The sequence below is a fragment of the Bubalus bubalis genome, chromosome 17 (genome assembly GCF_019923935.1).
Source record: "Bubalus bubalis isolate 160015118507 breed Murrah chromosome 17, NDDB_SH_1, whole genome shotgun sequence".
NCBI lineage: Eukaryota > Metazoa > Chordata > Mammalia > Artiodactyla > Bovidae > Bubalus > Bubalus bubalis.
Window position 1 is genome coordinate 40,957,072 of NC_059173.1, and position 21,777 is coordinate 40,978,848.

At 34.5% G+C, this 21,777-nt stretch overlaps 1 long non-coding RNA gene across 2 annotated transcripts in view; it reads left to right on the top strand.

The window, feature by feature from the left end:
- Positions 1-21,777, top strand: part of LOC123329968 — a 152,984-nt gene that overhangs the window by 37,720 nt on the left and 93,487 nt on the right. The window contains exon 2 of one of the 2 annotated variants that reach the window (XR_006545611.2): positions 164-215. The exons of the other annotated variant lie outside the window; for it this stretch is intronic. This is a non-coding gene — a long non-coding RNA (uncharacterized LOC123329968). Of the gene's footprint in view, positions 1-163; positions 216-21,777 lie in introns of those variants that run through there. 2 annotated transcript variants of the gene reach the window in all.

Sequence of the window (21,777 nt, forward strand, 5' to 3'; positions counted from 1 at the left end):
CTCCTCATTTTAGATAATTTTTATTTTGACATCTAGGCTTTTATTTTTAGTCATGTGTTTTATTTTAACCCCTCTCTAAAAGATGAAATAGTTTTGTGAGTCAAAGTTTTTGTCTAACTACCTATATAATTTTTTCTTTATATCCCCCCTCTTATTACTCCAGGTTATCTTGCCCAGGTTTAGAACAAGATATGAAAATAATTTGCCATTTGAGGGAAAAAAACACAACAATTTAATATAGGCCATCACAAATATAAAATTTAAATACTTTGGAGGCATGTCAAAAATCTAGACTCTAACTGATTTTATGAATATTAGGTAACTCTTCCACTAACAGCTAAAGTAAGAGCCTATGAGTATCATTGTATTTTATCTGCTTTTAATAATGCTGGTCTTAGAAACTATAAAACTCCTAGAGAAGAACATAGGCAAAACACTCTCTGACATATATCACAGCAGGATCCTCTATGACCCACCTCCCAGAATATTGGAAATATAAGCAAAAATAAACAAATGGGACCTAATTAAACTTAAAAGCTTCTGCACAACAAAGGAAACTGTGAAAGCAAGGTGAAAAGGCAGCCTTCAGAATGGGAGAAAATAAGAGCAAATGAAGCAACTGACAAACAACTAATCTCAAAAATATACAAGCAACTCCTACAGCTCAACTTCAGAAAAATAAATGACCCAATCAAAAAATGGGCCAAAGAACTAAATAGACATTTCTCCAAAGAAGACATCCAGATGGCTAACAAACACATGAAAAGATGCTCAACATCACTCATTATCAGAGAAATGCAAATCAAAACCACTATGAGGTACCATTTCACGCCAGTCAGAATGGCTGCGATCCAAAAGTCTACAAGCAATAAATGCTGGAGAGGGTGTGGAGAGAAGGGAACCCTCTTACACTGTTGGTGGGAATGCAAACTAGTACAGCCACTATGGAGAACAGTGTGGAGATTCCTTAAAAAACTGGAAATAGAACTGCCTTATGATCCAGCAATCCCACTGCTGGGCATACACACTGAGGAAACCAGAAGGGAAAGAGACACGTGTACCCCAATGTTCATCGAAGCACTGTTTATAATAGCCAGGACATGGAAGCAACCTAGATGCCCATCAGCAGATGAATGGATAAGAAAGCAGTGGTACATATAACACAATGGAGTATTACTCAGCCATTAAAAAGAATACATTTGAATCAGTTCTAATGAGGTGGATGAAACTGGAGCCGATTATACAGGGTGAAGTAAGCCAGAAAGAAAAACACCAATACAGTATACTAACGCATATATATGGAATTTAGAAAGATGGTAACAATAACCCTGTGTACGAGACAGCAAAAGAGATACTGATGTATAGATCAGTCTTATGGACTCTGTGGGAGAGGGAGAGGGTGGGGAGATTTGGGAGAATGGCATTGAAACATGTAAAATATCATGTATGAAACGAGTCGCCAGTCCAGGTTTGATGCAGGATACTGGATGCTTGGGGCTGGTGCACTGGGACGACCCGGAGGGAGGGTGTGGGGAGGGAGGAGGGGGGAGGGTTCAGGGTGGGGAACACGGGTATACCTGTGGCGGATTCATTTCGATGTTGGCAAAACTAATACAATATTGTAAAGTTTAAAAATAAAATAAAATTAAAAAAAAAGTATACTGCAGTTCAAAAAAAAAAATAATGCTGGTCTTATAGAATGAATTAGGAAGTGTGCCCTCTGTTTCTATTTTCTGGAACAATTATACAGAATTGATATAATTTCTTCTTTAAATGTTAGAATTTACCAATGAAACCATCTTGGTCTGCTGCTTCTTAAATATTTTTTTTGGTTATTAAATATTGGTATATATAAAAAAAAAAAAGTGTTCACATTATCTACTTTTCCTTACGTGATCTTGGTAGTTTGTTTCTTTCAATAAATTGTTTCATTTAATCTACACTATCAAACTTCTTGTGGACCATACAGTTGTTCAAAATATTACTTTGGTATTGTTTAAATTTCCATCAGATCAATAGGGATGCCCCTGTTTCATTTCTGGTGCTAATAGTATCTTCTCTCCTTTAGTCCTAATTAGCCTGGATAGAGGTTTATTAATTTTATTGATCTTCTCTATGAAACAGCACTTGGTTTTATTCAATTTTTTTATACTGACTTCATTTTTTCAATTTTATTGTTGTCTACTATAAATTGTATTATTCCTTCTGCTAGCTTTAAGCTAAAATTTCTTTCTTTAGTTTACCAGGGGAAGCTTAGGTATATGGATTTTAGATCTATGTTCTTTTCTAATATATACATTGATTATATAACTTTTACTCTAATCACTACTTTTGTTGCATCTCACAATATTTGATATGTTGTACTTTTATTTTCATTTGGTTCAGTTCAAAGTATTTTTCTATTCTCTTGAGACATTTTTTAACCCATGGGTTATTAACAGCTGTGTTGTTTAATCTCCCTGTATTTGTGAAATGTACAGCTCTATTTCTGTTACTGATTTCTAGTTGCATTTCATTGTGTATGTCACCATACTAAAATTTTAACCTATTTTTGTGTCTTCCTGAGATGCACTGTTTTGTTGGATTTTCTGCTTTGTGTTAGTGTTTGTCATACACTGTGAAGTTGAAAAGAACGTTTTAAAGATTCTTTCTGAAACATTTTTGTATACCTGCTTTTAATGAAAACTTAGAGTATATCCCTGTTTGTTACATGTTCATTTTATTTCACAGTTCAGTTCAGTTGCTCAGGCATGTCCAACTCTGTGACTCCATGGATTGCAGCACGCCAGGCTTCCCTGTCCATCACCAACTCCTGGAGTTTATTCAAACTCATGTCCATTGATTCAGTGATGCCATCTAAGCGTCTCATTCTCTGTTGTCCCCTTCTCCTCCCACCTTCAATCTTTCCCAGCAACAGGGTCTTTGACAAGGAGTCAGTTCTTTGCATCAAGTGGCCAAAATATTGGAGTTTCAGCTTCAGCATCAGTCCTTCCAATGAATATTAAGGACTGATATCCTTTAGGATGGACTGGTAGGATCTCCTTGCAGTCCAAGGGACTTTCAAGATCTTATCCATCACCACAGTTCAAAAGCATCAATTCTGAGGTGCTCAGCTTTCTTTATAGTCCAATTCTCCATATAGTCCAATATCCATACATGACTGCTGGACAAACCATAGATTTGACTAGACAGACCTTTGTCAGGAAAGTAATGTCTCTGCTTTTTAATATGCTGTATAGGTTGGACATAGCTTTTCTTACAAGGAGCAAGGGCTTTTAATTTCATGGCTTCAGTCACCATCTGCAGTGATTTTGGGGCCCCCAAAATAAAGTCTGTCACTGTTTCCACTGTTTCCCCATCTATTTGCCATGAAGTGATGGGGCCAGATGCCATGATCTTCATTTTTTGAATGTTGAGTTTTAAGCCAGCTTTTTCAGTCTCCTCTATCACCCTCATGAAGAGGATTTTTAGTTCCTCTTCCCTTTTTTGCCATAAAGGTACTGCCATCTGCATATCTGAGGTTATTGGTATTTCTCCTGGCAATCTTGATTCCAGCTTGTGCTTCATCCAGCTCAGCATTTCACATGATATGCTCTGCATATAAGTTAAATGGGTGACCCCAGACTATAATATGTTATGGCATTATTTGTTTATCACCTCAAGCCCAATATTATTTTAATTATAATACAACTGAATGTTTCAATATTATTGTTAACCATCTTGTAACTGTTATGAATCTATATGACTCAATTGGTTTAGCAAAAATATTGTTATTATCTATGGTTCAAACGAAAGCATAAGAAAGTCCAAAGACATAACTTTTACAAAAATTCAAAAGAGCACTTTATTAATTTGTGGGCTCATTTTCACATTTATAGTGAAAATTATTGAATGTTGTTTGTATAGGATTCTGAATACTTTAAAATCAGTCTACAAAGCTCACTATCTTTAGAAAATATATTCTAATATGCACATTAAATTTCTGGATGGCCTATTCTAAATTTGTATTCATATCTATTTTTAAAAACAGGTGAATATACCCTACCCTACCTTCAAGAAACTTAAGATACTCTATAAGAGATAGAATAGTGAAAAAAAGAAAAGTAAGACCCTAAAAAGTCTAAAAGAGATAAAGATGTGTGGAAGTTTAAAGAAAAGCATCACTCTCCAGTTGCAGAATCAGTGAAGAATTTGTGGAGAATGTAGTACATGAAAGTTTTAAAAGTAGATGGAATATGACCCTATGGTGTATCATGGAAGAACCCATTCAAAAGACTGAAAAGAGTGAGGGATTTACAAATATAACTCAGGTATTTTTTTTTTTTTAAGGAGTCTTTAATACATTAAGGAGACAAAGTATTCCTATACATAAATTTTGAGCAGATGTTATTCATGTAGATATACAGAAAGGGACACAGGATTTTTAAGCAGAAAAAGCTTTAAATGCTAGTTTTGCCACTCTCCTTTGTATTATGTTGTAACAAACTGCTTAACTTTTCTGGGTTAGATATCTCACCTATATAAATGATAATATCTAATTCACTGTGCTGTTAATGAGGATAAATCATAAGATGAACACATCAAAATGAGTGAGATGGAGAGTTAGAAGGAAAAATAATTCTGTAGTCTGACAGGCCAGGCTATCTGACAGGCCAGGAATTGGAGTTCCTTGATATATAAACTGTGATCTTTGGCAAATTAACATCATTAGGCTTCAATTTACTCACCTATTAGAGATCAATAACTGTACTTTCTAAAGGGTATTCTGAAGATGTAATTGAATCAAGAGCCAAGTAAATGCCCCATTTCAGAAAAATGAGATGCTACAATTAGTTATATTTTAGAAAGATTCATTTTTCAAAAATGCACAGTTTAAACCCAAATGTAGAAAAACAGTAAACTGATTATGTCAATTGTCCAAATGTAAATAAATGGAAATTTCAGTGTGGTTAGTGGCAGGTAAAGTACAAAGAATTAGGTATTTATGTTATGAAATCAATAGTACTTAATGGTTATAAGTTTTGCCCCAAATGAACACTTGGAATTCACTCAAAAATGTTGTACATCATATTTTAAGAAGATGCTAGTGGCATTGATTAAGAAAATCAGTAAGAGGATTAGGTTTAGAAAGAAAACATATGAAAATATTGACATTATGATCTCAACAGGGAATGTTGGTAGGAACAGGAAAATAATCATGTGAAACACATAGTTTGAGTGAAGGGGTAAATTTGAAAAACATTTCATTGGAATGTCTTTAAGAATATGAACATATGCAATATGAAGAACATATTTCAGATGTTGAAAATAAGTTGTATCCTCTTGCTAGAGACTTTTTTTTTTGGTTTCTCCTAACCAATACAGCAGCAGCAGCAACCAATATACAGACATTTATATAGATGACAAGTCCCATACACACATCAAAATGTTTTTGTTTTTTTGTTGATGAATGCTATAGTGCTAAGATCACACATTAATGACTCTTTGAATCTCAGTTTATTTAAAACTAATATTTTTTTTAATGAAAATGCATTTAATTCACAACAAATATCTGTTTTATTTCATTTATAATATCTAGATTATTTTTCAATTCTACCATTTCATTTTGGTAATTATCATTTGAAATTAGTAATTTCTTACTTTGAATTAACTTCAGTAATCACAATTTGAACTAAAAAGCTCTCATATTTCATAAAGTTTGTGATGAATATTTGCCCCTATTTCCAAATGTTACATGGATAGGAGAATCTCATTTCATGTTGGAGTTTTAGTTCAGCCACAATTTGTTCCCAACACCACTCTTTTTAAAATTAATACTTTTTTTATGTAATTAAATTCTACAGCACTTTGCAATTTTCAAAAATTCCACACACACAAGATTTCATATAATTTCATAATAAAACTTTTTTTTCTGCCTACCCCTGTATTGCCTCTCTCCACTGGTAACCACTAGTTCTCAGAATAAGTTCACGTTCTAACATTTTTTGACTTCTCACTCACAACTGACCTAAATGTTGCAGTTTGTGTCAAAACATAAGGACTTTAAAGAAATGTAATAATAATAGGTTTAAGAAAATAGAAGTAGAAACTGACAAAACAGATGAAAAGATGAAGTCACTCAACAGAGGGTAATGAATAAAAATAAACAGATAAAGGACTAAAATATGCACAATCTGAAATTATTAACTCAAAGAGTGACTTGAACAGATTGGATTCAACAGAGGACAGGGTTATTGAGCTAGAAGATGAGTCATTAGAGTATATCTACACTGATGTGAAAAACTGGAAAAAAAGAGGCCCTGGACATAAATGGGCTTACAGAATTAGAAGTGCCACACTGAAAACACTTGATCTGTTAATAGCACATTCACATCGAAAACTGTGTTTGTCAACCATGTAATATCCAATATTTCAAGTGTGTTTAGTCTATGTATTGTTTATATACGTAGCCAAAGGGGCCTTTGATAGAATAAATTTTGCAGAGGTATGATGTCACAGATCATAGATTTGATAATACCATTGTTTGTTTACCTTTCACAATATTCTATTAACTCTACTTTCATTAATCATTGTATGGATATCATCAATAGCAGTAATTAAAACCATATTCTTGATTAGATTTATACCCGTATCTTCTAAGGAAAACAGCTATATGTTCAAGTTTTGCTTTAACTTGCTCTTATTTGATCCAATAAACTTTATTTTAAAACAATGGTGTCTTATTGTAAAAATGAACTTTCCATTTAACAGCATGTACTTACATTTATTTTATTCATAAACATTTTACCTTAAACACAGGGGTATTATACAGAGTACTAAGAAGAATTTGGAGACTTCTGTGCAGAAAATTTCAGGTTAAATGTCAGGTACTCTATTGGCCTCCTTAGCTCTATAAATGGTTGCAAAGCAGTGTTTGAACAAGACATTTGCCATAATAGAGTGCAGTAGGTCATTCCAGTAAAAGATTGGATCAAAAATTTCTACTCGCAAGATCAACTCTTTTATTAGACATTACCACCTACAACCATATGCAACAATTTAGTCTTTGCCAAAAGGATGTTTATAGTAACTGTAGCGTAAGTTACATGTACTACTCTGAAACAATGGGGTTGTTTAAAGCCATAAATCCACCAAACAAATCAAACAAAGTGTTTTAGAGATATGCAGACATAGCTATGAACATAGCCAAAGAATGAGGTCAGTATGTGGTTACATTGCCTTCATGATAAAATATTTAATGTCATTCTACACAATCTACTTCAAAGGAATATATAATGCTAGTTATTAAAACAAACTAGTAACTTCAGTTCTAGTTGTTTCTTCTTTCCTAATCTAATTTCCAAAACAGAGTTTGAATTTCTTCATTTCCCTGGCTTAAAAGGAACTTATCTGTAGAGAGTAATAGGTAGAAATGAAACAAAAACCTTGTAGATCTGTGTGGATATGAAACAAAGTGGAAAGAAAATGAGTACCACTCTGTTTTCTGTATAATGTATTCAGGTGATGTACATATTGCTAATGTGTCTGGAACGGAAAAGTAAACATAACTGAATCCACAATTTCATCTTTTAAAAAGAAAATTATTTAGAAAGTACAAGATGAAGTAATACTCAAGCTGTTTTGTCTAAGCTAACTGGCCTGAGCTGGAGAACACTCTTCAACAAGAAATTGTTTATTATAACATAGAAAATACTTTGGTTTCCTTAGATTATTTTCCATGACAAAAATTAGAAATTTGAAACAAAAATGTTTGCCACATCTCTCCTTGTTAGACTTCAGAGTCACAGATGTAAGAAAATAAGTGTTCATGATACTTTTCTAAGATCTTTTCTTGGAAAATATTGATAAATGCACATTTTTTTCCTTAACAGAATTTTTGACTTAATTTTTTTTTAAATCTACTTATCGAAGGCATATTGGGTTAGCCAAAAAATTCACTGGGAACTTTGTGTGTGTGTGTGTGTGTGTGATTAGTTGCTCAGTTGTGTCTGAGTCTTTGTGACCCATGGACTGTAACCTGCCAGGGTCCTTTGTCCATGGGAATTCTTCAGGCAAGAATGCTGGAGTCAGTTGCCATTCCCTCCTCCAGGGGATCTTCCCAACCTAGGGATTGAACCCAGGTCTCTCCTGCATTGCATGTAGATTCTTTACCATCTGAGCCACCAGGGAACTTTATGGACAACCATAGATATTTGTATCTGTATGCAAATTCTTGATAATTAATCCCCAATAGCTGAATATTTTTCTAGAAATGTCACGTATAATTAACACTGTTATCTTCAATAATAAAATATTTAATGACATATTTAAATATTAATATAGTTGATTCCTTCACTAGACCAATGAGAAAGAAGGTTTTTAACCTAATGCTGTAGGTAATGCATGGCACTTACATTGCTGGTAAAGAAAGCAAGGTGTAACTATAGTATTTCTAATTTCAGGAAAAAATCTTTAGAGAATAACAAGTGTTGTTACACATAAACATAAGGTTCTTCTATATTAAATATATGGTTTTTCATTAACTGAAGAGTTAGGCTTTGTAGTAGTCACAATTCTACACTTTCTGTTTGCCATTGTTATTGGAATTTCAGGTATAAGGATGCTATTAAAATGGAAAGTTTAGCACTCCTCAGAACACTTGTTTGGGAAAGATTCAGTGAGAGTTCAGAGGAAAGCAAGGAAAGCAGTAGTATGAGCCAGGACAAGCTGAAGATCATTGTGCCAATTCTCTGCTTTGAAAATGATCACTTAGCTTAGAAGTATTAATTCTGAAATTAACTGTGGATTTTGGATGTGTGTGTTTATGCATTTGCACATGTTACTGTTTGTATTTTTATTTCATAAATATTACATGCACATTGTAGAACATAAGGACAATATAGAAAAAAAATAAACAAACACAAAAATCATTCTACTTCATCTGGTAACATATATTTCTTTCCAATTTTATGTCTTTATTTTAAAATCTTTATTAAAAATTGTTATAAGATACAGCCAGTTTGATTTCCGGCCTTTTTAAAAAACTCTACTTTGAAATGGATTTAGATTTACAAAGCAGTTGCAAACATAGTGCCGTGCACGCATCTGCCCTGTAGACCCTTCACCTAGCTTCCTCTAATGTTAGCATCTTTATCTAATTATGGAACATTTGTTAAAAAGCAAGAGATTAACAGTGGTGCAGTACTATGAACTGAACTACAGACCTACTCAGATTTCACTGTTCTCTACCAAGGAATTTTTACTGTTCCAGGATCCAACGTAAGATTCTACATTGAATTTAATCAGCATTATTCTTTTTTTGAAACCTAACAGATTGTGTTTGCTTTTGTTTGCCTTTAAAAGGAAGATACAGTTGTGTGTTCAGAGGAAAAGATACTGATTATATATCCAAGACAGACCCCTCAGAGACAACGGTTGTGTAGATGTGTAAAAAAAAAAAAACAAAAAAAAACAGTGAAAAATCTGATCTCCATTAAGTATAAGAACTAGGTTTAACATTCGGAAAAGGCAATGGCACCCCACTCCAGTACTCTTGCCTGGAAAATCCCATAGATGGAGGAGCCAGGTGGGCTGCAGTCCATGGGATCGCTAAGAGTCAGACACGACTGAGCGACTTCATTTTCACTTTTCACTTTCATGCATTGGAGAAGGAAACGGCAACCCACTCCGGTGTTCTTGCCTGGAGAATCCCAGGGACCGGGCAGCCTTGTGGGCTGCCGTCTATGGGGTCGCACAGAGTCGGACACGACTGAAGTGACTTAGCAGTAGCAGTAGGTTTAACATTCAGGAAGGAAAATGCTTCAGTTAAATGGAAGATGACATGAAAACTTGGTCATCTTCATGAAAAGGATTAGGGAGCTTCAGAAGTATTAACACAATATTGAACTTTTGCAAATTAAGCTTGAAAACAAAAATCTCATACTCATTCTGGGATGAACAGAATGAAAAAGGATGAAGGACAAAGGAAGAAATTTACATTTTCCATTAATGAGTTTAGTTTGTCTGTATTCCAAAAATGCCACCCACAAACACTTCTAAATGAGGCTAGGAAGCATGGTGAACTATAGCAATGGCATTAATTGAATTTTATCAGAGATAATTAATATCTCTAAATGAAATCCTATTATAAACCCCACATCAAGGAAACTAAGCTTTTTTTCTCGGAAGTTTGTTTCATACCAAATTGCATATTTTCTTCAGAATAAAATTTCTTTCTGCTTTTCTAAGATTAAGACAATTGAAGATGCAAAACCCAGAAAGAAAACACTTTCTCTTGCTAATCAAAGGGGGAAATATAAATTTAACTGCCTGGCAGAATTCATGTTCTACTTAAAAGTTCGGGATACTGAATTTAAAATAAAGTTGATCAACATGCTTGTGTTCTCTTGCTTGCTTTTCATCATATTTTTGTAGTGTTAACCACATAGGAAAACACTACAGATTCATAAGTATACAGCTCAATGAATTATTACAGAGCAAAGACCTTTTCAGCCAAAGTCAGGTGGAGAAACAGGATATTAACCTCATTCTATAGGCTTCATTTGCACTACCTTCCAATCAATAACCTCATTGCTTCCCAAAGTAAGTTGCTATAATTTGCTTGACTTTGGAATTAATGTAATTGGAATCATCCAAAATATATGTTTTAATGTCTGGTCCCTTTCTTTCGATGTTATGATTATGATATTCATTTATGCTATTGCTACAGCTATAATGAATTCACTTTAATGCTTTATACTATTAACATATTATGAACATTTATCTTTTCCCATTCTTCTAGTATGAATATTTGGATAATTATCATTTTCTCTTATTAAAGTAATAGTGCTATGAGTATTCCACATGTGTTTTTGTTTTACACTTGTATGCATTCTGTTAGTATACACTTACTGGTGGGATTTCTTGTATTACACTGTGACTATGTTTAGCTTAATAGAAAATGTCAAACACTTTTATGAAGGGAATATACCAATTTATCCTTTCACAAGATGTATAAAAATACCTGTTGCTCCAAATTCGCACCATCACTTGTACTGTTAGTCGGTGTAATTTTCTATTCCTTTGGGGGGTCAGGAAGATCCCCTGGAGGAAGAAATGGCAACCCACTCCAGTGCTCTTGCCTGGAGAATCCCATGGACAGAGGAGCCTGGAAAGCTATAGTCCATAGGTTCACAAAGACTTGGACACAGCTGAACGACTTAACACGGGGTATAGACAGGTTGTTATGCCTTTAATATGCTTTTTCATTATGAGTAATGATGTTAGGCAAATTTTCATGTGTTCAGTGGCTAACTGGATACACTTTTAGTGACATGCTATACAGTGAGTTCTTTAGGTATCTTCTCCAATGTTAAGATTTCTTATCAATTTAATAGTGTCTTTTGATATAGTAAATTATATTAATATTGGTCTTTTCCTTTAAGTTAATTTTTTCATGTCCTTTTTCTTTCTTGATGCCAAGGTCAAAAATATATTTTTACACTAGTGTCTAGAACCTTCCTAATTTTGTTTATTATATTTAAACACGTTGACTTGCAGTTTGTATGTGTGCACACGTGTGTGTGTGTGTGTGTTTGATATGAGTTTGCTTTTTCTCCTTATATAAATCAACTTTACACACAGGTAGCTTGTTGAAATGGTTGAATGTATCTTGTGGATTCATACTATTTTGTGTTATCTACCATATCAAATCTTTCACTCAATTCTTTAATAGTCTTGGCTAATATTAGACCTTTACATGTCCAAGTAAAATTAGATAGGTTTTGCCAATTTCCACAAGAGAGATCTGATGATATTTTGATTGTAATTACATTGAATCTATTAAAACAAGGAAGAATTGTCATTACTATAATGTTGAATCTTCAAGTTATTTTGAACACATGGCACATGCCTCAATATTTATATCATTTAAAATATTTGTTAACATTTCATAGTATTTTATATATAAGTTTTATGTATCTTTCACATTAAATAACAATATTTTTTACTATCAAGGACATTTTAGGTGTCATATTTCATGGTAGTATCATTATCTGGAAGGCTCTTTTACTAAGAAAAATAAATAAAAATGAGATGTGATAATCAAGACCAAGTTACATTGGTGGAGTGAAATACTAAGCCAAGGAATTTTTACATTTGTTAGGAACCAACTGAGAGAATATAGAGCCAAGTTTTTATCTGCAGACTATATAGAATGGAAAAAGAAAGGTTTCTAAAGCTATCTACCAAATAGTAAAATGGAACAAGATTAATAAGCTACAATTTTGGAACAGAGACTAATTTACATAGATGAAAGTGAAAGTGAGGTCACTCAGTCATGTCCAACTCTTTGCAACCCCATGGACTGTAGCCTACTCAGGCTCCGTCATCCATGGAATTTTCCAGGCAAGAGTATTAGAGTGGGTTGCCATTTCCTTCTCCAGGGGATCTTCCTGACTCAGGGATCGAACCCAGGTCTCCAGCATTGCAGGTAGATGCTTTACTATCTGAGCCACCAGAGAAGCCATGGAGTTCTCCAATTTACATAGATGAATCACCAATAAAAGTTTCCTTCTAGACTCTTAGACACTCTGCTCTCTGTCAATATATATTTCTTCATTTCATAGTGAAATGAATCGCACATTTGAAACAGTAGATAACATCTTAACTCACCCCTCCTTTGTACACACTCTTGTTGAATTACGGAGGAGTTAATTTTTAAATAATCTTATCTTCTTTCAGTTAGTGATTTCTCATTTAACTAGAGATAACTATTTGTGCTTTGTACAGTTAGGAAATTCCTTTCTGGTTAAAAAGTATTCAGAAGGCATTGATAGTTTATACCTGCTGATTCTACTGTCAAGATAAAATTAACTAGTTCTATAGAAAGACTAAGAAAAATATGAATAAACAAACGTAGACCATGAAATAATTATAGTTCAACAGGAGGCATGACAACATGGAATATTCCAGTATTATAAAGAGAACAAACGCTCCATTGTCCAATATTGAGCATCTAATGTGTCTAGTCCTCAGAAATTTTGTACAAGATCTGAGACTAAAGACTAAGGACCATTAGTTTAGTTTTTTGTTTTTTGTTTTTTTTTTTAAGTTCGCCTAGAAAGTCCTTTTTGAAGTTCTTAGTTTATAAAATCATATTCCACAGTAGCATTTGTAGTTTTCTATATTTAATAACCTGTTACAAATACACACCAGTATGGTTTAGACAAGGATGCTAACTCCTTTAAAAGTCTAATATTTATGAATTGCTGTCCTAGTTTTCCTAAAGCCTTGACATGGTTAGGATATGTTAGACTTGGGATACGTTAGAGTGTTAGAGATAGCCTGGTAAATTCTAAGGCTCTTTATGAGGTTAAGAAAACAAATACAAATTTGAGGAAAATTCAGAATAAGCAGTAGACAACTATGATCTTGAAATTCATGGGGAAGGCAATACCTGGATCTTGTAATTTTTTAAACAAATGATTAGTGGATGTTTGTTTTACAATAGGCATTTTGTTAAATTGTGGGAGATGAATATACAATGGTTCTAAAGCATCTTAGCAAAAAGAAAGGATCCATAACAATTACTGATGTATGAAAGATGTGAACATAGCATATTGAAGGAAAAGTAAGAAAATATTCTTGATGATGTGGAGTACTGATATATGATTGGACAAGTGTAAGTTTGATGGAGAAGTAGTAAGGTAAGGTGGATTGCATGAAAATATTGACTGCTACATTGAGAAGTCCGAAGTTACTTCTGTTGTTACCAATAACCACAGTAAATTGTCAATATAGTATCATAAATGAGGTTATATTACAAAATAGAAAATGTTTTAGTCTTTTTTCTAAGTAGTTCCCCTACATTATTTTGTCTTTGAGGTATAACTGATATACAAAAAATTAAATATATATGTATTCAATTGTATGGGCTTAGGGACATGCATACATCCATGAGACCATAGTCACAAACAAGGTGATAAATACATACATCACCTCAGGAAGTTTAGCCTTGCCACTTTGGCTATTGTTTGCTTTTTAAATTTGTTTTTGTTTGTGCTTTATTGATAAGAATATTGAACATCGGCTTGACCTTCTTAATTTTTTTAAGTTTTCAAAACTGAGTTGTTAGCTATATAGGTACTATGTTTTACCATTGGTTCCTAGAACTTGTTCATTTTACATAATTGAAACTTTATATCCATTGAAACTAAAGTTGTTAAACAATTCTTAATTTCCCCTTCTCACTGGGAAATCGCCATTTTACTCTGTGTTTCTGTAAGTCTGAATATTCCGGATACCTTATAAGTGGAATTGTTCAGTGTTTGTTCCTCTGTGACTGGCTCTTATCAGCTAGTATGTATTCTAGGTTCATCCATGTTGTTGCAAAGAAGATGACCTTGTTTTTTTAAGGATGAAGAATAATTGCCTTTTATGTTTATACCACAATTTTCTTTATTCATTCATCAGTCAGTGAACATTTAGGTTTTGTTTTGTTTTCCCCATGTCTTGGCAGTTGTAAATAATCCTGCAGTAGAGTGCAGACATTTCTTTGAGATCCTGGTTTCAATTCTTTTGGATACTTATCCCAATATGGGAATGCTGAATCATATCATAGATCTATTTTTAATATTTGGAGATATAGCAGCTGTTCTATTTTACATTCCTACCAGTGTACAAAGGTTCCAACTTATCCACATCCTCACCAATAGTTTTTGTCTTTCTTATTTTAATAGCTACCCTGACAGGTATGAGGTGATAGCTCATTATGGTTTGATTTTAGGTGAGATCTTATTTGGTTTTGATTTTGAGTTTGGTGATTAATGATATTGAGCACCTTTTCATACACACTTTGGACACTTGTTTGTCTTTGGAGAAATATCTTTTCAAATCCTTAGCCCATTCTGTTACTGGGTTATTCATTATTTGTGTATGTATATACTTTTTATTATATCCTGGTTGCACTGGGTTTTCCTTAAGTGCGTGGACTTCTCACTGAGGTTACTTCTCTTGTTGCAGAACATGGGCTCTAGGCACAAGGGATTCAGTAGATGTGTTACGTGGGCTCAGTAGCGGCACTCAGCTTAGTTGCTCTACCACATGTGAAATCTTCCATGATCGGGGATCAAACCCATGTTCCCTACTTTGGCAGACTGGTTCTTAATGAATGGACCAGCAGGGAAGTCCCTTTGTGTATATTTAATGCTATTAAATATATGAGTTCCTTATATATTTTAGGTATTAACCCTTTAAAAGATATAAGGTTTGCAAACATTTTCTACCATTCGGAAGCTTCCTTTACATTCTATTGCTTGTATCCTTTGCTTTGCAGAAGGTTTTAGCTTGACAATCACTATTGTCTTTTTTGCTTTCGTTGCTGTGTTTTGGGTATTACATTTAATTACTGCCAGAGCTAATGTCAAGAAGTCTTTCACCTATGTTATCTTCTGGGAATTTTACAGTTTCATGTCTTATGTTTGTCTTTGATCCACTTCAAGTTCATTTTTGTATATGGTATAAGTTATAGGTCCAGTTTCATTCTTTATCAAGTGGCTATCCTTTCCCCATTGTGTATTCTTGGCACACTTTTTTTTTTTTTTTTTTTTTGAAGATCAGTTGACATTTTATGTATGGCTTTATTTCTGAGCTCTGTATTCTCGTCCATTGGTATAAATGACTGTCTTTATGCAAGTATCTTACTTAAAAAAAAATTTATTTAGGCTGCACTGGGTCTTAGTTGCTATGTTGTAGACTCTCTAGTTGCAGTGAGTGGGGGATACTCTCCAGTTGCAGTGTGCATGCTTCAGTAATTGCTGTTCTTGGGCTCTAGGCTCAGGCTCAGTAGTTGTGGTGCACAGGCTTAGTTGCCCCATAGTATGTGGAATCTTGCATGCAAAGATGGGCACAACAAAGGACAGAAATGGTATGGACCTATAGGAGCAGAAGCTATTAAGAAGAGGTGGCACAAATACACAGAAGAACTGTATAAAACAGATCTCCATGACCCAGATAACCACGATGGTGTGATCACTCACCTACAGCCAGACATCCTGGAATGTGAAGTAAAGTGAACCTTAGGAAGCATCACTACGAACAAAGATAGTGGAGGTGATAGAATTCCACTTCAACTATTTTCAAATCCTAAAAGATGATGCTGTGAAAGTGCTGCACTCAATATGCCAGCAAATTAGGAAAATTCAGCAGTGGCTACAGGACTGGAAAAGATCAGTTTTCATTCCAATCCCAAAGAAAGGCAATGCCAAAGAACGTTCAAAGTACCGCACAATTGCACTCATCTCAAATGCTAGCAAAGCAATGCTCAAAATTCTCCAAGCCAGGCTTCAACAGTACATGAACTATGAACTTCCAGATGTTCAAGCTGGATTTAAAAAAAGCAGAGCACACAGAGATCAAATTACTAACATCCGCTGGATCATCAAAAAAGCAAGAGTTTCAAAAAAACATCTATTTCTCCTTTATTGACTACACCAGAGCCACTGACTGTGTGGATCACAACAAACTGGAAAATTCTGAAAGAGATGGGAATACCAAACCACCTAACCTGTCTCTTGAGAAATCTGTATGCAGTTCAAGAAGCAACAGTTAGAACTGGACATGGAACAACAGACTGGTTCCAAATACGGAAAGGAGTACGTCAAGGCTGTATATTGTCACCCTGCTTATTTAACTTATATGCAGAGTACATCATGTGAAATGCCAGGCTGGATGACGTGCAAGCTGGAATCAAGGTTGCTGGGAGAAATATCAGTAAACTCAGACATGCAGATGACACCACCCTTATGGCAGAAAGCGAAGAACAACTAAAGAGCCTCTTGATGAAAGTGAAAGAGAGTGAAAAAGTTGGCTTAAAGCTGAATATTCAGAAAACTAAGATCTTGGCATCCAGTCCCATCACTTCATGGCAAATAGATTGGGGAAAGAGTGACAGACTTTATTTTGAGGGGTTCCAAAATTACTGCAGATGGTGACTGCAGCCATGAAATTAAAAGATGCTTGTTCCTTGGAAGAAAATCTGTGACCAACCTAGACAGCATATTAAAAAGCAGAAACATTACTTTACCAGCAAAGGTCTGTCTAGTCAAAGCTATGGTTTTTGCAGTAGTCATGTATGGATGTGAGAGTTGGACTATAAAGAAAGCCGAGTGACAAAGACTTGATGCTTTTGAACTATGGTGTTAGAGAAGACTTGAGAGTCCCTTGGACTTCAAGGAGACCCAACCAGTTAATCCTAAAGGAACTCAGTCCTGAATATTCATTGGAAGGACCGAAGCTGAAGCTGAAACTCCAATACTTTGGCCACCTGATGCAAAGAACCAACTCATTAGCAAAGACCCTGATGCTGGGACAGATTGACGGAGGGAGGAGAAGGGGATGATAGAGGATGAGATGGCTAGATGGCATCACCAGCGCAATGGACATGAGTCTGAGTAGCTCTTGGAGTTGGTGATGGACAGGGAGTCCTGGCGTGCTGCAATCCATGGGGTTGCAAAGAGTCAGACTGACTGAGTGACTGATCTGATGTGGAATTTTCCTGACCAGGGATCAAACCCCTGCATTGGCAGGTGGATTCTTAATCAGTGGACCACCAGGAAAGTCCCATACTTTAATAACCATAATTTTGTAATGATATTGGAAAACAGGAAGTTTTTATAACATATTTATTCTGCTTGACAGATTTATCCATGGATCCCTCACAACAATTTCTTATTTATTTTTTTATTGTTGCCATACTGTTGTAAATTATAATATTTAATGGAAAATCCCTAGAGCCATCTAGATCTAAATTTGATTTTATAATTCCCTATGTACTAGCTATATAACATTGGAGAGGTATTAGCATCCCTGTGCTCAATTTCTTCAGGTAAAAATTGTAGATACTTGCATATCATTTTTGGATATTCATTTTAATGCACACAGTGACCAGTCAGTTCAAAGCTCAAACTGTAATAAATGAAGTTGTCAACTTTGCCGCTTATTATATATAAAATAATTTCTCCTAACTTGAGTGACATTTGATTAAAAAAAACACAATTTTATCATAACTGAATTTTATGCTTGACCATCTGTATATACAAGTATTGTAGTAGGGATTGCTAATATCATGCCATATGCATTTCCTATATACCAAGGAAAATAGTTTTAAACTTGGCATATCATCTCCCCAAATAGACTTCATTTGCTGCCTCACTTAAAGGTAGTTGTTTGCGTGGAATAATTTCTGGGCAACTAAATATATAATAAAAGACAGAAGTCTTGGAGATAATTTCTGTTTGTTTTTTTTTTTCCTTGAATATAGTTGATTTACAATGTTGGGTTAAATACTAGTATACAGTACAGTGACTATTATACATCTCTGTACTGAGATGTATAAAAAAGAATACATTCTTTTGTATACTTTTTATTATGGTTTATCATAGGATATTGAATAGAGTTCTCTATGCTATGCAGTAGGACTTTGTTTATCCAATTTATATATAAAAGCTTACATCTGCTAATCACAACCTTCCACTCTATCCCTCCTCTGATTCCCTCCCCCTTGACAACCACCTTTCATAGATAATTTCATTTGTGTCAGACTTTATATCCATGTATAAGTGATATCATATGGTATTTGTCTCTTCTTTTTCTGGTTTCACTTAATATGATGCTCTCTAGTTGCATCCATGTTGCTGAAAATGGCTTTTTATGGCTGAGTACTATTCCATTGTATAATTGGGCAACATATTTTTTTGAAATATAATTGTCTTATTTTTATTAGTTTCAGAAGTATCACATAGTGATTTGATACTCTAATACATTATAAATGGATCACCTTAGTCTAGCTATGATATGATACCATACAAAGATATTACATACTTTTTGACTATTTTTCCCACACTGTACGTTTTATAACTGTGACTCATTTATTTTGTAACAAGAAATTTGTACCTCTTCACCACCCTCACCTATTTCCCTTATCCCACCTACTCACTTCCTCTGGTAACCACCAGTTTGTTCTCTGTATTTATGAGTTTGTTTCTGTTTTGTTGTGTTTGTTAATTTAATTTTTTTTTAATTGGCATACAGTTGATTTACAGTGTACTGATAGCTTCAGGTGTACAGACAAGTGAATCAGTTATACATATATTCACTCTTTTTTTAGATTTGTTTCCCATAATAAGTTATTACATAGTACTAAGTATGTGCTACACAGTAGCTCCTTATTAGTTATCTATTTTATATATAGCAATGTGTATATGTCAGTCCCAATCTTCTAATTTATCCTGACTACCCCTTACCCCTGGTAACCATAAGTTCATTTGCTACATCTGTAACTCTGTTTTTCTCTTTTCTATTTTAGAGAAGCTCACTTGTAGCCTTTTTATTAGATTCTACACAAATAAGTGATATAAGTGATACCATGTGATATCTGTCTTTGTCTGACTTCACTCAGTATGACAATCTCTGGGTCCATCCATATTGCTGCAAATGAAATTATTTCTTTCTTTTATGGCTGAATAAGATTCAATTCTATACATATACCACATCTTTATCCATTTGTCTGTCAATGGGCATTTGTGTTTTTTCCAAATCTTGGCTATTATGACTAGTGCTTCTATGAACATAGTGGTACATATATCCCACCACTATGAATGAATGGTGATGAATTATACTTTTGTGCAAATATATGCCCCTAGGTGGGATTGGTGGATCATATGTTAAACTTTTTTTTTTTTTTTTTTTTTTTTTTTTTTTTTTTAGCTTTCTGAGGAACCTCCATACTGTTTTCCCAGTGGCTGCACCAACCTATACTTGGGAATACTTTCTAAACACACACACACATGTCTCAGACTCATATAAGAAAATACGATTCTTTTTTATTGAAGTATAGTTGATGTATGGGCTTCCCTGGTGGCTCAAATGGTAAAGAACCTGCATGCAATGGGGAGACCCAGGTTGCTTCCCTGGAGAAGGGAATGGCTACCCACTCCCATATCCTTGCCTGGAAAATTCCATGGAGAAAGGAGCCTGGTGGAGTACAGTCCATGGGGTTGCAAAGAGTCAGACACACTCTTATACTTGATGTATAATATATTATATGAACTACAAGTGTACTATATAGTGATTCACAATTTTAAAGGTTGCACTCCATTTATAATTTTTATAAAATATTGACTATTTTACTCATGTTGTGAGTGAACTCATGTTGTACATACATGCCTGCAGCTTATTTTATATCTAATAGTTTGTACCTCTTAATCTCCTACTCCTATAATGTCCCCTCTCCCTTCCTCTCACCATTGGGTAACCACTAGTTTGGTCTCTCTATCTGTGACTCTGCTTCCTTTTGATATACTCATTAGTTCCACTGAATAGGAGAAAATATTTGCACATGATATGACTGATAAGGGATTACTATCCAACATGTATAAACAACTCATACAACTTAACATCAAAAAAACCAAAAACTTGATTATAAAATAGGCAGAAGAACTGAATAGACACTTTTGCAAACAGGACATGCAGATGGCTAACAGGCACTTGTAAAGATGTTCAATATCATTCATTATCAGGGAAATGTAAATCAAATCCACACTGAGCTACCACCTCACCTCCATGAGAATGGCTATTGTTAAAAAGAACACAAGTAACAAAAGTTGGCAACATGGAGAAAAGGGAACCATTTTACTCTGTTGGTGGGAATGTAAATTGGTACAGCCACTATGGAAAATAATATGGGGGTTTGTCAAAAAACTAAAAATAAAATTACCATTTGACCCAGCAATTCTACTTCTAGATATATGTCCAAAAATTTCCAAAAACACTAATTCGAAAAAATACATGATCAATGTTCATGCTGCTGCTGCTAAGTTGCTTCAGTCGTGGCTGACTCGATGCGACCCCATAGATGACAGCCCACTAGGCTCCTTTGTCCACAGGATTCTCTAGGCAAGAATACTAGATTGGGTTGCCATTTCCTTCTCCATCAGTGTTTATAGTAGCATTATATATGATTGGCAAGATATGGAAGTAACCTAAGTGTCCATCAACAGATGAATGGATAAAGAAGATGTGATACACACACAGAGAGAAACACATAGCCAATGGAATATTACTCAGCCATAAAAAAAGATCGAAATTTTGCCATTTGCAGCAACATGGATGTACTTGGAGGGGATTATGCTAATTGAAGTAGGTCAGAAAAGATAAATACTGTATGATATCACTTGTGTGTGGAATTTTAAAATGATGCTTTTAAGAACATGCATGTTTCTCTTACTCATGGGGTATACCAGATAGGATTGAGATAACTGTGGCTATGAGATGGGCTTACTAAAACTCTAACTGCTTGAGAGACAGTATAAGTTAAAACTATAGTGCTAGGTTAGAACAATATTTCAATATTGTTATGAACTAAATGTCCACATACCTCCAAAATGTATATGTTGAAATCCTATTGACAATGTGATGGTATTAGGAGTGGGGCTTATGGGGGAGTGTTAGGTCATGAGGGTGAAGCCCTTATGAATGGGATTGATGCCCTTATATAAAAGACACCCCAAAGAGCTCCCTTGGCACTTTCTACCATATGAGGCAAAACCAAGAATACAGCTATCTGTGAACCAGGATGCACGCCCTCACCAGACACTGAATCTGTTGATTCTCTGATCTTGGACTTCTCAGTGTACCAGAACTGTGAGAAATAAATTTCTGGTATTTATAAACTACGCAGTTTATGGTAGTTTGTTATAGCAACCCATACTGACTAAGACAAACACTATCCTTGTTATTTGA